The sequence below is a fragment of the Bemisia tabaci genome, chromosome 5 (genome assembly GCF_918797505.1).
Source record: "Bemisia tabaci chromosome 5, PGI_BMITA_v3".
NCBI classification, from domain to species: domain Eukaryota; kingdom Metazoa; phylum Arthropoda; class Insecta; order Hemiptera; family Aleyrodidae; genus Bemisia; species Bemisia tabaci.
Window position 1 is genome coordinate 44,761,711 of NC_092797.1, and position 21,701 is coordinate 44,783,411.

At 39.8% G+C, this 21,701-nt stretch overlaps 1 protein-coding gene across 3 annotated transcripts in view; it reads right to left on the reverse strand.

Annotated features, from left to right (window-relative positions):
* Positions 1–21,701, reverse strand: part of LOC109030914 (diuretic hormone receptor) — a 413,955-nt gene that overhangs the window by 73,141 nt on the left and 319,113 nt on the right. The gene's annotated exons all lie outside the window — the stretch shown is intronic.

Consider the following 21,701-nt stretch of genomic DNA (forward strand, 5'->3'; position numbering starts at 1 on the left):
ATGAATTCTTCCACCTTTTGGTGGTCTACCAAATGTAGATATTTTGTTCAATTTGCATTTTTTATTTATTCATTTCCCCCCCTCAATTTTGACTTCCTGGTTATGATTCACTTTTGCTCAACCCATACAAAAACTCTAGAATTTTAAATATAACGAATAAAATTGTTGAAATTTTAGTTTTAGGAAACCCCGTTTGGGTGTTTTTAGAGGAGAAGTTACAATTGCTACCTACGAGGGGCGTTCAATAAGTAAGTATCCCCCCTCTCTAAAATATATGAGAATGGACCAATTTTAAAAAACTTGGGCTCAAAATCTTCCCTAGGATATGCTGAGTTTAACAAAACAAACCGCAACAGAATCGGACCATGTGCGGCCGAACGCGAGCCGTTTATACGCGCCGAGGTGCACGCTGCTCCCGCCGAATCCGCGGAGATTTGAAGTTTGTAGAGATTGAAGAAAATATTATAAATCTCTAAAACGGGGGTGATTTTTTTCCAAGACTTCATTTGAGTAAATTTTAATTTTAAAAACAACCATATAAGTTTTTTCATATGTTACGACCAAGAGCGATGTGGTTCCTCGGTGTTGGCGCCAGTTGGCAGGCTCTCTAGATCTGTACCTTCAGAGGATGGAATTAGTGATGAAGAGACATTCCTGTCAAATTTATTACCCTCGAACGCAGGGGTTATCGCTCTCGAAGGATGTGATATGAAACAATCATTAGCAGGAAGATCTGACATCTTAAGTCCTTGCGTCAGTTCCCAATAGCGTGTCTGAGGAGGCCAGAGCACTAGCTCCCGAAAAAATCTTGTCAGGTCGGAAAACGCACACGTGATTTTGGGGCAAACTCAGAGTCAAGTCGCCAGGTTAGGCGGGAAAATGTGTATAATTTTATACGGGTTTTAAACGCAGGAATATGCTGCTATACAGCACTATCTGGCAACAATACGCAGAGCGCAGCTCCCCTTAAGTGGTAGCTTAAGTCTTTTCCCAAGTGAGCCGCACGTCGCATGGAGTTTTTCGGACAATATCGAGCATCCCTAAGAGCAGTTACGTCCGTATATCCCTAAGTTGGCATAATTTCTGTCTCTCAATGGATCGTATTCGATAGTGCTTCGATGTATCGTTTGGCTCAGAACAATAGAACATAACCTCGAACCAAAATGTTAGGATATTTGTCAGAAAAGCTGAAAATGAGAAATTCCGTAGTACATATTTACAATTATTGGCCGATCAGTGGTCATACGCATCAAAAATCTATCATAAAAAACGCGTTCCGTCAGTTTACTCAATTGACTTTTGAGGCTATGCCTATGCTTTGAACCAATCGATATCGATACAATCTCGCCCGTTTGATGTACCAAATACGATCTATTCAAACGTGTGTGGAATAATCGATTCCGGTCCGGGCACCTGACCCCTCCGAGAATCGATACATTTCCAAGTAAAGGTTAGTAAAGATAGCGCCACCAGTCACCACTGAAAATTTCACTTTCCTTCGACGAGTACTGAAATAATATTCCTCGAATTACAAAAAGTAGATTCACAAGATTTAGATTAATTTTTGCTTGATTTTTTGAGCCAAAAATATTGGCAATTAGAATTACAAGCGCAGAGAAAGTACGGCTGAAACTTTCAGCTCAGAAGCGGCGGCCGAGCGCGCAACGGAATCCCTCATGTTCTGTCTCTCTCTCTCCCATTGCCGCAATGGGAATTACTTTCCGCCGTAGTTAAGACTTTATTTTTGGGAATTTTGAGAAGATTTTTGTACTGAGTGTTCCTCAAGTATGTTGCCATATCCCCTGGATCTCCAATCTTGAATAAGTATTACGGTTTTTATTATTTTGGCAAATATATACGGCTATTCTGAGCAGCGCGACGTGGTGGCCAAATTGCGAAGTTCCAAGCCTGGATTCACGTTAAAGTCAGGTGTTGTGATTGGCTTATTCGATGAGTTGGACCGATCACAGCACTTGACCTTGACTTTTTGATGGAGTATTTTGATAGTGTGACACAGGCTAATGATGCCAGCGCAGCGCACGCAATCCATGAATTCAGCAACACTGGCTCTCTCCTATTGAAACCTGTGTTCATTAACCGATTTTTGTTGGAGCACTAGGTCTCGTTGAAAATCGATACATTTCCACAGGTTTAAAAACTACCGAGCAAATGTCTAATGAGTGTAAACATCGTTTATTTACGGAAATATCCTTAAAAAGTGCGTTCGAACTGTATTTTTCAAATATTTTCAGAACGTTAGCTTACATAAGACCCTGTCATTATGAAAATGTATGTATGCTTTCTCTCCTTTCTAGTTTTGCAACGTTGCAAAAAAGTATAGTCAAAAGTCTGAGGATAACGATATCACAAGCTTGACTAGAACTAGTTGGCTCACTAAGGCGCAAAAGGAAAAAAACACCCTTTAGGATATCAGTTGATGATTTATTGCAAACTCTCTTGCAAGCTGAGTAATGGACTGTATGGATGGAGCCACAGCTTAGGAGTGACGTCTTACCGCGTTTTCAATCCATCCAGAGGACCTCAAAATAACATAGTTTGCGGATAGCCCTGCACTTTGCATCGCGGGAGAATGAAGGCGTATCTTACTGAATAAATCACTCCTGAGCCCCACTGCGTGGGTACTTCGCGAGGTGAATTTCGTGCCCTCCAAAAATTGTATTTACAGATACACATTCCTCAAGAGGATTTTTGCAGCTTTTACAGAGGAATAATCGTAACGGAATCGTGTTTTATTGGATTATATGTGCAATTAGCGGAACATAACATCCTATCAATAACATTAAATAAAACTGTGCCGTCAAGTTGAAAATATGAGAGGAGATTAGTCCTGTGAAAGTAATGGTAAAATTTTAAGTGAACACCGCGTTATTTTCACAAGATTTCATTTTGGCATGTTCGTATTGCCGAAAGTTTACCGGAGTGTATACATGTATGAAATAAACCCTCGTAGAAACAACGTGGCATTCACAGGCGTGGCGTGCTGTGCGATATGTCGATTGATCTGCCATTTAAAAAACTAAATTTTGCCGACAAGAAAGGAAGCTTTAAATCAAAATAATATCTCACAACCTTAAGTAAGCATCACACCATATTTGAGCAAAGTCAGTTCTATGAAAACGGTTAAGGTGTTAAAAGCACTACACAAGAGTAGGTACGTAAAATTTAAAATTTTAAAAAAATTTTAAAAAAACTCTTAAAAAACATTTTTCGAAAACATGTTATGCAAGTGAGTGTTTTCACAAATTGTTTTTTAAAAGTTTTAAAATTGTAAATTTTTTAAAAATTTTTTAAAATTTTAAATTTTAAAGTCAGTTCTAATTTTTGAAAGTCACAAGACTCAACTCCGTTCGTATACCTACTTTAAACTCTTTATCCTCTGTCAAGCGTTCCATCAGATTTTAAGAAATTCCAGTGCACGCTTGAACATTTAAACCACAATAAAGTTCCGTTCAGGAACGCATTACTTCACTAGCACTGATAAACTCACTCAGAGGAGGATTCAGAGCCGGATTTACGGGGGGGCCCAAGGTGCCATGGCACCGGGCGGCAAATTTTTAGGGGCGGCAAATTTCGGAGTTTTCTTTTTTTCTCGTAGAAAAAGAAGGAGAAAGAAAAAAATGAGGGAAAAACTACTGGGCAGCGGCGGGGCACTGACTTCCATTTCGAATTGATTCCATCTCCGGGTGAGTCATCTCAATCCTCTCTGAAAATCATGGGCAACTCCAATTGGCGGCAAATTTGCCGCCTAATACGATTTGAAAGTATTTTAACCTTAAAATGCATAAAACTGGCTAATTTTTGTACGAAATTGAAAGAAGATTAGCGCCACGGATGCCTCGAGATGCGCTGAAATAGAGTTTTTAAATTTCAAAAATTTTCCGGGGGAGGCCCCCGGACTCCCCTCTAAGCTGGAGGTATTCCGTATCCCCCCGACCCCCCGGTGGTGGGGGCAGTCCCCCATGCAGCAAAATGACCTAGATACGCCTATGGCTCTATGAACTGTGAGGGGAGGGCCGTCTTCTTCTCAACTAAATTAATTTGTAAGTTTTTCGAAAACTTGAGTAGGTTCATCGATGACCAAAGTGCGAAACCACGAATCTCCGTTTACGACGTCCCAAGCTTCCTGTGATACTTTACTCAATGAAAAGTAGTCAACGCAATTTCTTGAAATGTTTTCCCTGTAAGCAGAGTATTATAAATCTCAATCCATAAAAAGTTTGCTTGTTTCATTTTGAAAAAATTAAATAGAAGCGGAAATTCTGGAACAACGTGACGGAAATACGAGGTTTCGCACTTTAGCATCCACATTTAATTTAATTTTTCATTTTCGCCTTTTTTGTGTCTCAAATCCTCAATCCTTGAAGAATCATTTCCTCTGCCTAAAATATTTGTTTGCAACACTTTCCAGCACAGATGCGCATTTTTCTGACTATCGGAGAATCGGATTTCGCTTTTGCCGTGTGTTTTGTTCTCCCAGTGATCAACTGGAGAGAACTTTCCTTTCACCCTGGCCGTTTAATCATTGTAAAAATCTCGCAAAAATCTCGATCGCTAGTGAAGTTTTGCTTTGTTCTCTTGCAAAAAATCGCTTGAAAAAGCGATTTTTTGTATGTGTGAGTGCGCTCCCATAAGATTCCTCATAACAGCTTATAGTATTAGTGTGTATTTTACAGGGGTTTTTCGAGACTAGCGATAGTCCCTGTTCGATATGTCGATACGTCGATTCAATACTAGACTTACCAACCCTTTCCTACAAAATACCCTGTTCTTTCTGAGATTCCTTAACTTTGCCTTCTTTAACTCCGTTTCTAAGTAAACTGTATTAATTATCTGAAGTTCTTTATATCTTAAAGCTTCAATTTCCAATATGAATTTCCTAACTTTTTCACCATTTTCCTTATAAATCAAAATCTATCTACGTATGTACTTTTTCCCCTTGTGTTTAGCGCTTGTTTCATTTGTGCGTCAGCTTTGATATAATGGCGGATTGTTTACGTTCATTTTATAGTTCAACATTTTCCAATTTTTTCCTTTAAATCTCTTCGGAAAAGTCCCAAAATGACTTATCACTCTTTAAATAAGTAATTCACCCCTTCAACTTAACATTAGTGGTACTTTGGATGGTTCCACCTCTTGCAGTGAGAGAAACTGAATCGCCGAGTTTCTGAGCTGGCTCCTTGGTTTGTCCATGTCCTTCGGTTTGATTTGTGATTTGTGCAACTTCCTTAATGGATAATCTTACTTATCAAAATACTCTTTGACTGTGCGTGGAGTGTAATTTTGTCTTGACAGCATTAGCACCATGTGAATCAAAATTTCAATCAACTCCATTTTTGCCGCAGGGTAGGGATCCTTTAGCTATCACCGCTATCAGAGTGCTGTTGAGAACCTAATCACAACTGTCGGTATGTTCTGTCGAGCAGTTATGTAAATATAAAACGGTTGTATTTGTAAGTCAATTTCTTTTGTATGTGAACAATAACTGAATGTCCAGAATTCTAAACATCTGACTGTATCTCAAGTATATGTCGGAAATATTTATCAAGGTCAGAGTTTGTGAATCCTTGGCAGCAGTTAATGAATTTCCCCTTAGTAACAACTTAGCTCAACAAAGTTTGGTAAGTAAGTACAGCTCAGATCCACCATCGTACACATATAATCACATATTAGTTTAAAATCAGTGCGAGTAATGTTTTGAGGGTAAAGTGTTCTCTATTCTCCAACATTAGTTAGCAGGGGTGCAAATTGCGCGGAGGCTGAGAGGTACTTGTTATTTTTCTAGATTTTTCAGATTTGCAATTCTTGTGGAATACTTACTGTGACTTCGGCACACATTCTAAAATTACCAAGAAATTCCACAAAAGTTTGATCAGCGCGCTGTGCTGACCTTCTTGCGAAAACCTAGCGCGAAGCTGAAAATTGCAGAGGCATGAAACAATTTTCACTTTGGTTTGTGAGATTTTCTTATAAACTTGGCATCCTCATATTTGTCCGACTTTTACCAAAATAATCTTGAAATTATCTCTCCCATCACCATATAGCAACAAAATTAGCATAAACATTCTTGATAAGAGGTGGCATAGTATCCAGAGACCCCAGAGAGTTTTGTATTAAATGCTAATGATGCTCCTCTGGAAGAATTAAAAATCGGCCATTCTAAACTACATACTCATATCAACGGCTCTTGCTGACGATAACCTGCTACCTTCATCAACTTAATCTAAAGTTTAGAATAATACATAAGCCAACTAATGTACTATCATTTCCATGCAAACAGTCAACCTTGTATTAATTGAGGAATGATAAATACAGTTTTTACTATGCCTTAGAATTCTTACCATAATTCTTACCATTTGGAGTCAGGAAATAAAAATAATTGCTTCATTGTTTGCATTTTTATTGGCCAACTAAGTTCACATAGTGGAACTTTCGTCTACTTGGTGGTAATGAAGGTAAATATTTATTCTTCTCTTATTTGGATGAGAATTACCTACATCAAATATGACATACTGTGACACTGGGTGCCGCTACTAGGTACTCTACTTATATTTCAACGATACTGGAAAAATTCATAACTCAGGTAAGGGTGTTATCTTGCAAGCTACAGAGCTAGGAATTAGTCATATTTCGATCCTTTGAGATTCTTTTATCATTCAGAAATAAAAAACTAAATTCAGCTGGAACAGGCACATTTCTGGGAAGGAATGTGACGGATAATTTATATCTCATCGTCATCTCACTTATGTATCAAACAATGCTGCTTCTCGTCCTCATCTTGATGAGAGCAGGCGAAGATTTGAAATGTGCGCTACAACAGATTCGCTTGCGAAAGTGGAACCCGCCTGACGTCACAAAACTTCAAGATGGCAACAAAAATCAAACTGGGACAATAATCAAAGAAAAGGACTGTAGTGGTTACAAAGGAATACCTAAATGATCATTCATTTTTTCGAACCCTTATAATTAAAAAAAATTAATTTGAAGTGAAGTACGTATTCGGAGACTTTACACTTTACTGGGAGAACATCCAATGCCCAGCATGAGCATTGGAAACGTCATTCGTGAACTCAAAATGACCGACTTGTTTGAAACTCACATTCCGTGCGCATCGCGTGTTTCTATAAGATATTACCCAGTCCTGGAGGGGGGGGGGGCGGCAAAATTTTCTGGGCACCAGGCGGCAAAAACCTAAATCCGGCTCTGGGAGGATTGAATTATTAATTACTGAGTTCAGTTGAGACAAGAAGCGAGGGGTTTCGTGGATAAAGGAGAGCGCTTGATGGACGAATTAGCGCTATCAAATGGTCGATTCCTCGTCGGGATTTATCCGAGTCAGACCAACCGATTTATCTTACTTCACCTCGACCTAGAGAAGGAATAAACCCACAAAACGGATGGAGGTTCACCCCTTGAAGACAATCTTGCTGTGATGGCGAAGAGAGCGCAGTAAGTGTCCAATTTTCGAAATCGCGTTTCCTTCAAAATTCGTCTAATCTGTTTCATATGAAATCGCTGAAATAGCCGTAACGGCAAAGTTCATCATAACTGTATGGAAACGAGACATATGGACAGTGTAAGTCGGCAATCACATAACTCGGTTTGCGACGTCGCAGACTTCCTGTCATACGTTATTTTTTAAACTGAAAACTACTCAGTGGCAATTCTTTAAAACTTCCGTGATTTTTCTTCTCTGTGCGAAGAAAATTCTGCATAAACTTCAAGGAGTGCTGTCAATTTGTTCTCCTTTAAAAAAATAACATAGGGGCGGAGATTTTTAGACACAGCAAACGAGTTAGGTATAGGATTGCCGACTTACACCGACGCTATGAGAGAGCCGTAAGTGCGCAAAAAATGACGTAGTTTCAGGCAAAACAGCAGTAAAAACATTATTCCTCCAGAGAGCCAATGAAATCAGTGCTTCCAAGTAAAGTGCCGCCCTTTTCTGCCGATCTCCAACCTGAAAATGTGTATGTTCTGTGTCCAAAACGCAACCACGAGAGCATGCAGAACATAGTATGAAAACAGTGTTTTCAAGTAAAGTGCCGCCCTCTTCTGCCGATCTCCAACCTGAAAATGTGTATGTTCTGTGTCCAAAACGCAACCACGAAAGCATGCCGTAGATAGTATGAAAACAATGCTTTCAAGTAAAGTTCCGCCCTCTTCTGCCGATTTCTGACCTGAAAATGCGTTTGTTGTGTGTCCAAAATACAACCACAAAATCATGCAGAAGATAGCACTTACGGCTGTCTTGCCTAACACTAGCCTAAAATAAAAAGTACCCTTTTTATGTAATTGAAATTAAATCAGTCGATTTTTAATCATCCAAACGATTTCTACGAGTCATTCAGATGATTAGTGGCAATTTGACAAAGAACGGAGGCTTTCTTTCAATGACAGTTTCCGCTCAGGCGCTTCTGAGTCCATTATCTCGAGCTTTCATTTTTGCATTTGCCTTTTGCTCTCTTCGCTGTCACGACAGAATGACGTGGCGTGCTGTGCGATATATCGATTGATCTGCCATTTAGACCTGAGGAAAAAGATCGATAGACAAGGTGTACACTTTAATAATCGATTTTCTACGACAGCCTCAAATGGGGATTCACTACTCGCCTCTAGCACTTCAATGACGTCAAAAAGGGTCCCAGTGATTGCCCAATCTAAGTCAAAATCAAATCTTCAGAAATAATTTTGTACCATTTTAAAAAGTTCCCAGCTCGGAAAATCTCCAAATGTAGTTTTCTTGCCGGAAAATTACGTTTGCAATGGCTAGTGCAATCTTTTGCTTTAATCAGAATCAATAGCCGGGTTGAACATCCTGCTATGATTATGCGGGATGTTTTATGAGTAAAGTCCTTATAGACAAAATGACAAGAAGCAATATTATACTTTGATTTTCTTTTTGTTTTTGAATGAAAGCTAAGCTTGAACGAAAATCCCACGCTCAGAGCTCCTCTGTGCGGGTGAGGAAATTAAAACGCCTTCATATTTTTGTGTATACAACTTGAGTACTCGCAGAGCACCAATTGTTTTCGTTAAAAAGGCGAAAAGGAGTGTAGGTATGGACCTTTGAACGAACAAAAGCGGATCTGAAATCTATAGTCCTTGAAGTAAGCGAGCCTTCAGAGTTGAAATCGCTCCAAAACGAACTGACTGACAATCAGTGTTATTATCAGCTCGTTTTTGTGTCTATGATTCACGAATTTCGAAAATTGGAGCTGAAATTCAAGTTTCCTGTCAAAAGATGTCACCTGGCACCAAATTTCACTACAATCGATCGAGCGAAAGCCGCACATCATAGGATCAGTAAGACTCCTCCCAGTGGTGGACGACACTGGTCACTTTGCGTACGTTAGTGCGCCTTCATTCCCGTCTGATACTGTGCAACACTTCTGTGGCGGAATAGTTGCTCAGAGCGCCTTCAACGGTATCGCCTCGACTTGATGGCAGAAGATCACGATTCCTGCTGAAATTTCTCTCGCGCATGCGCAGTGACACATTTCCTCATCAACAAAGTCGATTTGAAAAACAGCCATGCCTCAATTTACGACGTTGTCAGTTTTTCACTGACTATTTTATGCAGGTAAACCACTATGAACACTCTAAAATCTGCCAATATTTTTTCGAGGCACGATGAATAATATTATTTTCACGATTCATTCAATTTTGTTTTTATGCTTTTGTTTAAAATGGCAAAAGAACTATGTGTAGGAACCTTTAAACGAACAAAAATGGCTCTGAAATTTTCAGCCCTTGAAGTACACGGGCTCGAAGAGTTAAAAAAGCGTCAAAGTTCAGATTGAATCCCATATGGATCTAGTTCAGTAAATAAGATAGCATGAACACGTATGTGCACGGAGGAATCAGTGACAGGCATGTTGTTTATGATTTGAGGCAAACGGGGCGGTTCTATCCCTCTTTATGTAATTTTTGATTCATGAATTCTTTCCAAAACATCAACCGATGATGCTCTTTGAACATTCCATTGCGATTTAAGTCGGAAGCTCATTCTCAACTTGCGCCTTTAACTTTTTTCGGAATATTCAGTACGCATAGTTTACATGTTGGGGTAGGGGGCTTGAAGGACACGGTGCATTAGTGCATTTTTTTTTTTTTTATTAAATTGAGATATTCATGAACCCAACTAAAACTAGCTCGAAAGTTTATTCTGTGAAACCTTATTCTAACGAAAATCCAACTTTTAAAGCATTAAAAAGTGAGTTTTTTCCTTTCATATGGCTCCATGTAACTTTGAAACTGTAAACACATGTTTCGCGAAATAGCAAAAAGTGCACTAGTGCACCTTGTCCTCCAAGCCCCTCTTCTCAAAATTCAAAGAGTGGAAGCCTCGGACTAGAGTGAGCGTTAAAAATTTCAAAAGGGAAACATTACCTACGATTTGATGTTGGATGTTAGCGAATATGTAACTCTGTCATATTGCTCCCACTACCTAATCATACTTTTTCGTTGATCTCATCTCGTAAGGAGAGAGGATCATTCAGTTTTTGGTGATTTGACTCTGGTTTCGAAAGGGGTTACAGAGGAAGGATGTAGAAGAGAGTGTCGGGAATGCGAAATTCGAGAAAGCAAAAACGGACCCTGCAGAGTCTTCTGATCCCACCTCCAGCGCAAAAAAGTCAAGTTAATTTGTGCTATGCCACAACGTTGAAACACCGTTGCCATAATGCTGTAAAATACTGCACTTTTATAGACGTGTTAGCCGTCGTTACATACATAAGAGTCGCTCTCACAGCGCTCTTCGGCGCTGTGCGACGCCTAACCGCCACAAAACTCGGTCCTCCCCCAGGTCATCAGGGAGTTGGCATTCCCTCCGTTAAGCCGTCGTTAATAGTGAAAAAAGTCACTCCAATAAGGACCCAATGTAAAATTATGTGAGGAATCAAATATGTATCTATCAGGTAGATGGTTCTCTGGGACTCTGAAATTCATAACAGGAAATTTGAAAAACTTTCAGACTGGAAATAGAATTACCGTGGTCCGTAATAGAGGTAGAACTCAGTGGCGCGGCGTACTTTGCGATGTATCGATATTTCGATATTTCCCCATTCGAAGCTGTGGTAAATAATCGATTAAGGACGTGTTCGTTTATCGATACTTTTCCATAGGTTTGAATGGCAGATAAATCGATAAATCGCAAAGCACACCACGCCACTGGTAGAACTGTGTTTATTTTTTTGTAGAATACTTCCAGAAATATTGTCATATCGACGGTGAAACTACCAAACCACGTATCTCGTTTGCGGTGTTTAAAAATCTACGCTCACATTTTATTTTTTTGAAGTAGACCAAATCAATATCATTCCTTGAAATTTTCACGGAATTTTCTCCGCACAAGGAGGAAAAATCACAGAAATTTTCAAGACTGGATGTTAAGTAGTTTTTCATTGAAAAAATAAAGTATGACAGGAAGTCTGCGACGTCGCAAACCGAGATACGTGGTTTGGTAGTTTCACCGTCGATATGTGCCAGTCTGTGTGTGCGCATATCCGAAGGAAACGTTTAAAGAAATTTTCTTAATTTTCAATGGGGTATTCTCATCGCTGTAATGTAGGGCAGCATGCCTCGTTTAACTGCAGCATGAAGCTTTCGAAATGGTTCAACAACCATTTGATTCAGCATCGGGAAAGCGAAAGAATGACTAGTTTCAACAATAATTTTTTACAATTATTTTTACACAATTTCTGTTTGTTTTTTGTGATCGTCGCGTCGTTATCCGATTCAGAAATTATCTGCTAATCAAACTTAAATTCATTTAAGGTATGGTGCTCGCATGTTAAACCATTTGTAAGGTGGTCATTTACCGGGAAGATAAAGAATTCAGTTTTGTGAATCGTATCATGTAGCTCATCTCATGATTCGATTCTGTTACTGAGCAGATTATCCTCCAGGCTTATGTCTTTTCTCCTCAAAGACAACCTCGCTAAAAGGTACGGGTGCAACAGTTGGTCGTTGTAATCAAGCTCTTTGACATTCTCACTTCACGATGAATCAGACGACACAGTGGTGTATTTTTGGTACACCCGCTGCGTCACACAGCGGGAAGAAATTAAAGTCTCCAACCCATAGATCAATTTAGTTGATAACTCGCAGAAATACGGAACTTCATTAGGGCACTTATTAGACGGATTTATTAAGAAGAATAAAATCAATTTATTTCCAGAGAGTCCACACCGAATATAAGGTATTTTTCGTAGATACTTCCCACTGATCAACACTAATTTTTTTATCTTATTTACTTACGTTTGAAGATGAATGTGATTTCACCGGCATCGTCGGAATGATGGCATTACCGATCAAAATTTTTCATGACTTTTCTCACGTTTGATGAGAATTCTGTCCTAATAATGTTTTAACTCCCTCTAGTAGTATCGATTTTTCAAAGCATATTTTTGAAGAAAAAAAAAGTCCTTGCCTTGCTCATGCCCAAATCATTACTGCAGATTTATTCAAAATTATAGACCCATTGAACAAATAAGTAAAGAGGGAAGACTGGAAAACATTAGAAAGTGAATGTGCTAACAAATAAAAAGAAAAGTGCTGACGTGACATAATGCTAATATTGATAAAGCTAAGTCTAAGTCTTTCTATATCTGATGAACTTCTACCGGCAGTTACCTTTAAACCTAGAGGCGTAAAGTTTCAACCTGGCATACAACCGACGTCCTCTCCAGTCAAGTTGAACACTAGACTACTTTCAGTTTGTTTTACGATGGGATAATGGACCACTAGACTAGGTACGAATTTCAGCATTCTGATACATGTTTCTGAACCAAAATTTCACGTAAAATGCGATGCGCACAACGAAAATTACTGAAATCAACTCTTTTCGAAGATATTTAATGATTCATGATGCGTGAATTCAAACCGCCCGCTCAAGAAAACTCAATGCGCTACGTGATTCACATCGCGCGCTAAACGTTCATCATGATAGTCTCTGCGATATAAAAATCTGGAAACCTCAATTTTGACGGTTTGGCTCAGCTACAGCAAATTTCTTGTGGTTTAAACAACATATGATGGGAAATGAACATTGCTCGATGGAGAAGCTTGCTGAAACCGTTGTAGCGCGCGATTTGACTCGAGTAGAGCTTTGAGTTTCTTGTGAGCGGGCAGTTCAAATTCCTCGTAACCAATGTGAAATAAAAACGTTGAAATCTTCGTTAGGAGTTAGTTTCAGTAATATTCGTTGCGCTAATCGTGTCCTACGTGAAATTCTGGTTCAGAAACATGTATCAGATTGCTTAAATTCGTACCTTGTCTAGTGGTCCATTTTCTTGTGTAATGCCTTTTTCCCGACCAAAAATTAAAGGTGACACCCAGTGGCAAGGTGTGCTTCGTCAAGAATAATAAAGCATCAACATTTGAGACGATCTCACGCTATGAACTCGGAAAACTGGACTTTTGCGATAACAACCAAAAAAGCCACGCACTTAAGTTTTTAGAATTTTAAACTCTTCATCCAATGAGGTTTGGATAAAAATTACAGAAGTAAATTCCTTAACCAGTGGCGTGGCGGGATTTGCGATAAAGTGATTGATTTGACATTTTAACCCGTGGAAAAAGATCGATAGTCATGATGTTTGCAACGAACACCTCAATTATCGATTCTTCACCATAGCTTCGAATGGGGAAATATGATAATAATCGATCATTTACGCCTCGCCACTGGCACTGAAAAAAAATTCTCGGCGTTTTTACCAAGGTCCGTTGGTACCTTTACCATCTCACTTTTTTTCACCAATTATTGGTAATTTTACCAATACAGACTGGTAAGCTTACCTAAAAACCGGTATTTTTACGGTTTTTTTCAGGTAAGAATACCACTTTTATTGGTAATCAATTCCCGGTAACTTTGCCATTTTATCTCGGTAATTCTACCACAGTCGATAAAAAATATTGGCGATTTTACCGGGGTCCAGTAAAATTACAGAGAAAGTTCAATAATTTTACCGAGATTTCTCGGAAAATTACCAATTCCATAAATGGTAATTTTACCAAGAAAAAACTGGGATCAAATAGAACCCTGAATTCTTGGTAATTTTACCCTTTTCTTAGTAAATACACCGAGATTTTTTTTTCAGTGGGTGCTGGTGCCATGCATCTAAGGAGAAGGAAAATGGGTATGGAACCAAGCGACAGTGATTTTCCTTAAGCATTGGTTGTTTCAATGACTAAAATTACCTCCGTTGATCATTGTTCTTTGGTAAGCGGGAAGTTTGAAGTTTGTGTTTACAATGTGAAATACATAAGTCACTTGTGAGTTGACTTTAAAAATTTTAGAGATTTGATTTTTACCGTTTCCTGCAGTCGAGTTTTCTCTCTCTATCAGTTGTGACAGTTTGCTTATCGGCTTGTTTTGTTACTTTATTTTTAAGGCATCTACATTCCTTACTTGACCACAGTGCGGCTTCGAGATCACGTTGACCGCATCGGACGGCAAAGAGCCCAAGTCCGCACGGTCAAAAACGGGTCCGCCTGTGAGTAAGAAAATTTCGGAAAGCAAATGTGCAGAGGATAAATGGACCGCGAAAACAGAAAGGAACCAAACCACCATCAGCTATTGCCAAATTTAATCGGGCAATTTAATTTTTTACATGAAAACGGCTGCGCGGATTTTCAAACAAATTTCAGTGGATTTTCTCCATCGTGCGAGGCAAATTCCTTAAAATTTTCAGAGGAATTCACGCTAACGTTCTCTCGTAAAAAATTAAAGTGCCCAATTAAATTTGGCAATAGCTGATGTGGCTTGGTTCCTCTCTGTTAAACTCTGTCCAAATGGACCGCATCAAACAGAAAGGAACCGAGCCACATCAGCTATTGCCAAATTTAATTGGGCACTTTAATTTTTTACATGAAAACGGCTGTGCGGATTTTCGTGGAAATTTCAGTGGATTTTCTCCACAGTGCGAAGCAAATTCCTGAAAATTGTTAAAGAAATCCGCAACAATGTTCTCTCGTGAAAGATGAAATGTCCCTGTTAAATTTGACAACAGCTGATGTGGCTTGGTTCCTTTCTGTTTATCGCGGTCCAAGTATGCCCCCCCCCCCCCCCCCCCCCCGTTTCCCCTATTCAATATACCACCAAATTCTCAAACTTTATCGACGGTTGTGATGAACGGAGGACCAATCAGGACCACCAGCAGCGATGAAAAGAATTTCACCGCTTTAAGGAGGCGTCTGCAGAGGCGGATGCAGCAATTTGGAAACGCCGGATTTTCTCCATTTAAACCAATGCTAAACAATCGATTCATGTCGGAGCAGCTGGCCCCTCCAAGAATCGATACATTAACATAGGTTTAAATGGAGGAAGACAATGTTGCCAATTTTCTGGATCCGCCAGTGGGTTTCTGTCGACCGCCGTAGTAACGAACAACGCCAGTGTTTCCTCGTTGACTCCGCTGTTTCATGCCGTCCTTACATCCCTTCCAGTGGCGTGGCGTGAATAATCGATTATCGATATCTCGCCATTTGAGGCTACGGTAAAGAATCGATCACTAAGGTGTTCGCTGCGAACACCCTGATAATCGATCTTTTTTCATAGGTTTAAATGGGATAACAATCGATATATCGCAATTCACGCCACGCCACTGATCCCTTCCATTGGACATGGACGTATTGGACGTGGGCCTTTGTAAAAAGCTAATGAATGCCCCGCGTTTTGTCGGAGCCGCCGCATAATCCTGTGCTTAACAGCGTTGCCGTGCAGTGCATATTTACGTAACATTTTCTCAAAAGGAAATTAGACACAGTTAAATGTTACATTTGGCAACCTTCGTGCTTAATCATGCCCATTGTGCTCGTCCGCACGAAAGATTACACTTTTCCTCTCCACGGAGTCGGCTGCGGTGACGGGGAAGTATGTTTTGGGCGAGAGGCAATAAAACTCATCCAAAATTTGGGTCTCTTTTAGGCGAGGAAAGGGGCTGGAAAAAACGGCGGTATTTTGGACATGCTGGGCGAAGTCAGAAAATGTGGCAACGCTGTCATTCTCGGGCAGTGTTGTTTTTATTATGTGTTGTTTACGGGAGGGAGTTGTTTAGATAGTTCCATGGCCCTCTATCCTGCGTAAGTCCTATCAATTGGCCGTGATAGGTGAAGCACCCTATCCTGTGTTTTTCCTTTCCTATCTCAGAGGTCAGATAGGAGTTTTTCCAATATTTATTGATACAATACTTAGATTTGAAATGAATGACAAATTCCTCGGCTACATTTTGGAAGCAATTCATGTTATTAATCAGGGTTTGGGGGGGGAGGAAGCTCCCAAATTTGGTTTCTTGAATCAGAAGCCGTGTTTTGAGAACTTCCTGTCAACCAAACCCAAAAATTCATCGTACTCGCCAAAATGTCTTCAAAATCTCCGTTTCAACCGGCGACTGGTGAGTTCACATTACGGTGTTGCTTTTTGTTTTACATTAATTAATTAATCGCCCAAAACATCCGTTTTCATCCCCGCCCAAAAGACACCCATTTCCCCGCCCTAAACGCCCTCTTTTCAGTAGCACTCGCCCAAAACGTCGCCCCCCGCGGTGACGCCGCTGCAGCGTCTGCACCGTTTTACTTTGTTTTCGGAGATAAACAAGATGAAAAGTTGGGCTTGAGTTTGTATTTATAAGCGAAAAACAACACAATAATTAAGAATTGGACGGTTTAAACGGAAATCAGCGTAACTACACCAGACGTTGCCTAACTATTTCCGATTTTATGTTTTTTAAACAGTAAAATAAATCACCCCGAAACTTGAAACTTAATGAGTATATTATTCTTCAAAACATGTTTAAATGCCTCAGTTTTTAAAATTATCAACTCTTTCATTGGATTAAGTTTGGATAAAAATTAGAGAGCTAAATCACTGAACCAGTGTCGAGGCGTGAATAATCGATTAATCGACATTTCCCCATCGGAAGCTATGGTAAAGAATCGATTATTAATTCGCTGGTTGCAAACACCCTGTTTTTCGATCCTTTTCCACGGGTATAAATGGCAGATTAATCGATACATCGCGAATCATGCCAAGCCACCGGCTCAGTGATATAGTTCTTCAATTTTTAACAGAACACCATCGGTTGAAGAGTTTAAAATCCCAAAAACTCAAGTGAGTAGCCTCTCTAGTTGTAATCGCATGAATCCATTTTTTAGAGTTAGCAGTTCTCTTGAAGTTAGAAAAGAAAGAAACTCAGAAAGTTAGCTTGAGACCAGTTCAAATTTTGATGCTACATTATCCTTTAATGGAGAAAAGAAGGAGTGAACTTCTACGATGTTTTTTTTTTTTTTTTTTTTTTTTTTTTTTTTTTTTTTTTTAATGAATTATGAACTTATTCGCCGAGCAGAACATCGTGCATGAAATTATGACCGAACAGCTTGTCTGGTATGGTCACGTTCAACGAATGGCGGATGACAGGTTGCCTTAGAAGGTACTGGATTGGGAGAAGACGCAGGAGGCGTCCAACAAAATCGTGGCTAGGTGGCATACAAGATGAAATTAAAAGATGAAATTTGCCAGATAACCTCTGGGTGGATAGACAAGAGTGGCGATTAGGTGTCGCAGAGCGCCCGGGCGCACTGTAGAAGCGACTTTAATGTATGTATGAACTTACTCCAACGAAATAAAACAGTTAAAATGTATTCGTGAGAAGTTCATGCTTTGGACACCTAGGATATTTTAAAAGAAAGGCTGCCCGTGTATCATTCATCAAAAGGGCTGAAACATAACAAAGCATTTGCATCATCCATTTCACTCATATTATCTCCGCTACGCTGCCGCTCTAAAGAAGAACGCCATATGAACATTCGAGAATCGCCAAATTCCCCCAGATAAAACATTAATTTTTTGGGAAAGTTATGCATATCTTTTCTCGAAATTTTCAAATATTTTAAATTAAATTGCGAATAAATTTGTCTGAAAAATTTGAAGAAAAATATCAAAAATAATATTCCTCCGTAAATTCGGGTTCTATTTAAGGAAATATGGTAACGTCTGAAGTCTCATACGGCGTTCTTCCTGAGCAAGGTATTACGGTTATGCGATCGTGGTGCTTAAATACAAAGGCCGGCGCTGGGATGCGACTATTCGTGTTCTGAGGATGTTCGGGTTGCATATTCAAATATGTGAAGGCGCTCTAGCTTTCCGTACGCGCTAATACGTGAAAGCGTTCTCTGTCGCACTTTCTTTTATATCGCTCCGTGATTGCTTTTACCCTTGTACGGTTGCGAATTTTTCCGGCTGGCAGCATTTAGCTTCAGGTTCCATACCGTGGAATCAACATATATTTACAGTGAGTTTAAATTGAGGAATAACAGAGATGCGGATTTTAAAATTGGAAGAATTGGAAAGTGTCTGAAATTTGATGAATTTCTTGTTTATGTGGAAACTGCGGAGTGAACTGAACACGAGGATTCCCTTGGTTCATGAATTGAACAATCATTGGAGAAGATATGACAAAATGATCCAATCTGCTAAAATACGGGTGTTTAAATGGGAAATGCCGCCAGGTGACGTCACTATTACGCGGTGCATTTTCTCACTTTTATATCTATTTTTATACTATTTCCCATACCAGAAAGAAATTATAAAAAAAAACTGCGAAATCAGCCCTTTAAGCACTTTCAGATGAGCCAATAAAAAATTTGCATGCAAATTCTCCAATCTGAAACACTATGATATGCCATCTTACGAGAATTGTTTGTGATCCATCTGTTCGCTAAGGTAAAGCGAAATCGACCGATGTTTAGGTTGATTTCCTGAAGTTTAACCCAATCATGTCCTTTATCCTAAACCATTTATCATACTCACTCCTTATTGTTCGCTGCAGATTGATGATTGAGACTTTCTGGTTTATTTGACGTATGACTTAATCGACTGGATCCTATCTTGTACGCGGAATGAAAGTCATATTATGATACCATATCAATCGAATCGATTGGGATGTAGCCTTTATAGTCTGTTGTCTGTTGATAGTAATCGCCATACTCCGCTCGTATAATTGAAGCATCGAGAATCAAAAGCCACAATTTTTATTCCGATGTTTACAAATTTGGCATTTGTTTTTATGTTTGAAGAGCATAGTGATAAGTGCGACTTCGTGCGTAAAATACTGTCATAATGGGTCAGTTGCGTTGGTCACAGAATCGTGTTTTAATGCCTGATTCTTGTCGAATAGCAGAAAAAAGTAAGGTCTATAAAAACAGCAACTTTCTACGTTCATTGATATTGACCGAGATATCGCGTTTCGAAAAATTCGGTTTATGACGGCATCCACCGCGGTAATCCCACCCTTGGTTTCTTTCACCTTGCTTTCATCCGAGTTACCCGTTGAGTAACCAGTGCAAATGTGTGTTTCCCTGACTGATGAAAGCAAGGTGGAAGAAACCAAGGGTGTCACCACCGTGGTGGATAACGTCATAAACCGAATTTTTCAAAGGGCGATATCTCGGTTGATATTCAACGTGAAAAGTTGCCGTTTGGACAGATCTAATCATTTTTAGCTAATCTACAAGAGTAAAGCATCAAAATGTGATTCTGTGACCAACACAATTGACCCATTTTCTCGCTAACACATAGAAATTTCTTGAAAAATTAAGCAAGAAGAATTCACCTGCTCCTTTTACAATAAATTGAAACGGTTGTCCGATTTGGAGGTTTTGATTCTAGGCACCCCGATTTGTTCCTCCATAGTAAACGGTTGCAAAATATTACCAGTATTCAGACGCGGATCTAAAGAAGAGGCGTATTTATTTTCCTTCCAAAAATTATTTTGTGTTGAAATTTTGTCGGTCAGCTGTGGTCCGGCGGATAGACCGCCTGCTCCCGATTTTCCATCGCCAGATCATGTTCAGATAGCAATCAGTGGCGTGGCGTGCTTCGCCACATATCGATTGATCTGCCATTTAAACCTATAAAAAAGGATCGATATTCAGGGTGTATGCAACGAACACCTTAAAAATCGATTCTTTACCATACCTTCAAAAAGGGAGGTATCGATAATCGATCTTTCACGCCACGCCACTGATAGCAAAGAAAAATGATTAGCTTCGATCTGCTGATGACGAGTCGGGGGAGAAAGGGGGGAACTCTCTAACCCCCCTTACCCCCATAGCTACGCATTCTCTCGTACGCAACCTCATATCCACACCCCGAGTTCAAGAGCAGCTAGCATCACGCTTTTAATTTCGCTTCATAAGGTTCGGAAAAGTGGGGCCCGTTCGGCATGCCGCACACGTAAGCATTGTTGCCAACTGGACTTTATAATAAGATACTACTATTTTTGGCTCATTACATAAACAACGTATGTGTCATGAGTTTCCCTGCGCAGATAGGTGATTTTCGGAGTTAGCTACAAATAATAGTTCCTTAATTGCAAAATATAGTACGGTATACCGCGAAACCGAGTATCACAACATGCGCGTCTCTTCATCAAAATGTCATAGAGAGAGATGAATAAACTTAGCTCTAATTAATTTCTTTGAGTTAAAAGAAACTATTTTTTCTTTCAAAAAGACATTTCTTTGCCCTGATAAAATTTTTCTTTTAATTGAAATGATTTTTCAAAGTAAATAAACATATTTTCCCCCTAAACAATTTTTTTAGTGATTTCTCATTTATGAGTTTCTAACTTTGCATGACTCTTTGATGCTGGAACACATCCTGTGATTCCAGCTTAGATTTATTAAATTATTACCTCAATTCTTAAATGGTCTATTTCTTGCCTGCTGCAGTTACTGTTTTATTGATTACTTCCTCCGGTGGTTCATATGTACATACATGCGAAAAAGCCACTTTCACACCGCTCTATGGTGCTCTACGACGCCTAACCGCCACAAAACTCGGTCCTCCCACAGCCCATCAGGGAGTTGGCACTCCCTCATCTCTTCTAAAACCTCCTGTTGATACCCTTTCATCGGGCATTCCTTCGTCTCCTCCCTGGAGGAACCCAATCAAGCGTCTTTTTTGGCAGCCTCTGCCTCTCTTCCGTCATCCTGATCTAATGACCAGACCAGACAAGCTGTTTGGTCATGACGTCGAACACGATGTCTTTTCCGACTTGCATTATCTGATACACTTCATCATTACGGACCCGATCTCCCCTTTAAAAATGCCTGCTAACTGGATGTTCAACTCGTAAAGTTCAGCATATTTTTCTCGTGTTCTTTGAAAGGATGATGAACCATCAACGAACCGGCAACTTAGGATTTATCCAGTGGCGTGTCGTGCTTTGCGATATATCGATTGATCGACCATTTAAACCCGTGGAAAAGTATCGATAAACAGGGTGTTTGCAGCGAACACCTTGATAATCGATTATTTACCACAGCTTCAAATGGGGATATATCGATGGATCGCGAAGCACGCCACGCCACTGGATTTATCTGACCACTGCGCTGCCAGGGGGTCCCCAATACTCTCCACGGGGGCTCTTTCCTGTGATTACCTTTGTATTGATTGCCCGCCCACCACCTCTTCATAATTGTTTGATGAGAAGTTGGGGGTATCAACGCGGAACAGTTTTCCGGAACATCGATGGAGCCACAAGCCGCAGTCCGAGTGTTGGATCCCTGAAACTTTTGGCGGAAGCAAGTAGCCGTTTCGCAACTTGGCGCGCTTGAAAAATTCACAGTTGCCTAGCTGTTGAAGCCGTGAACTTCGAATTTATTTCGGAAACGCTGTT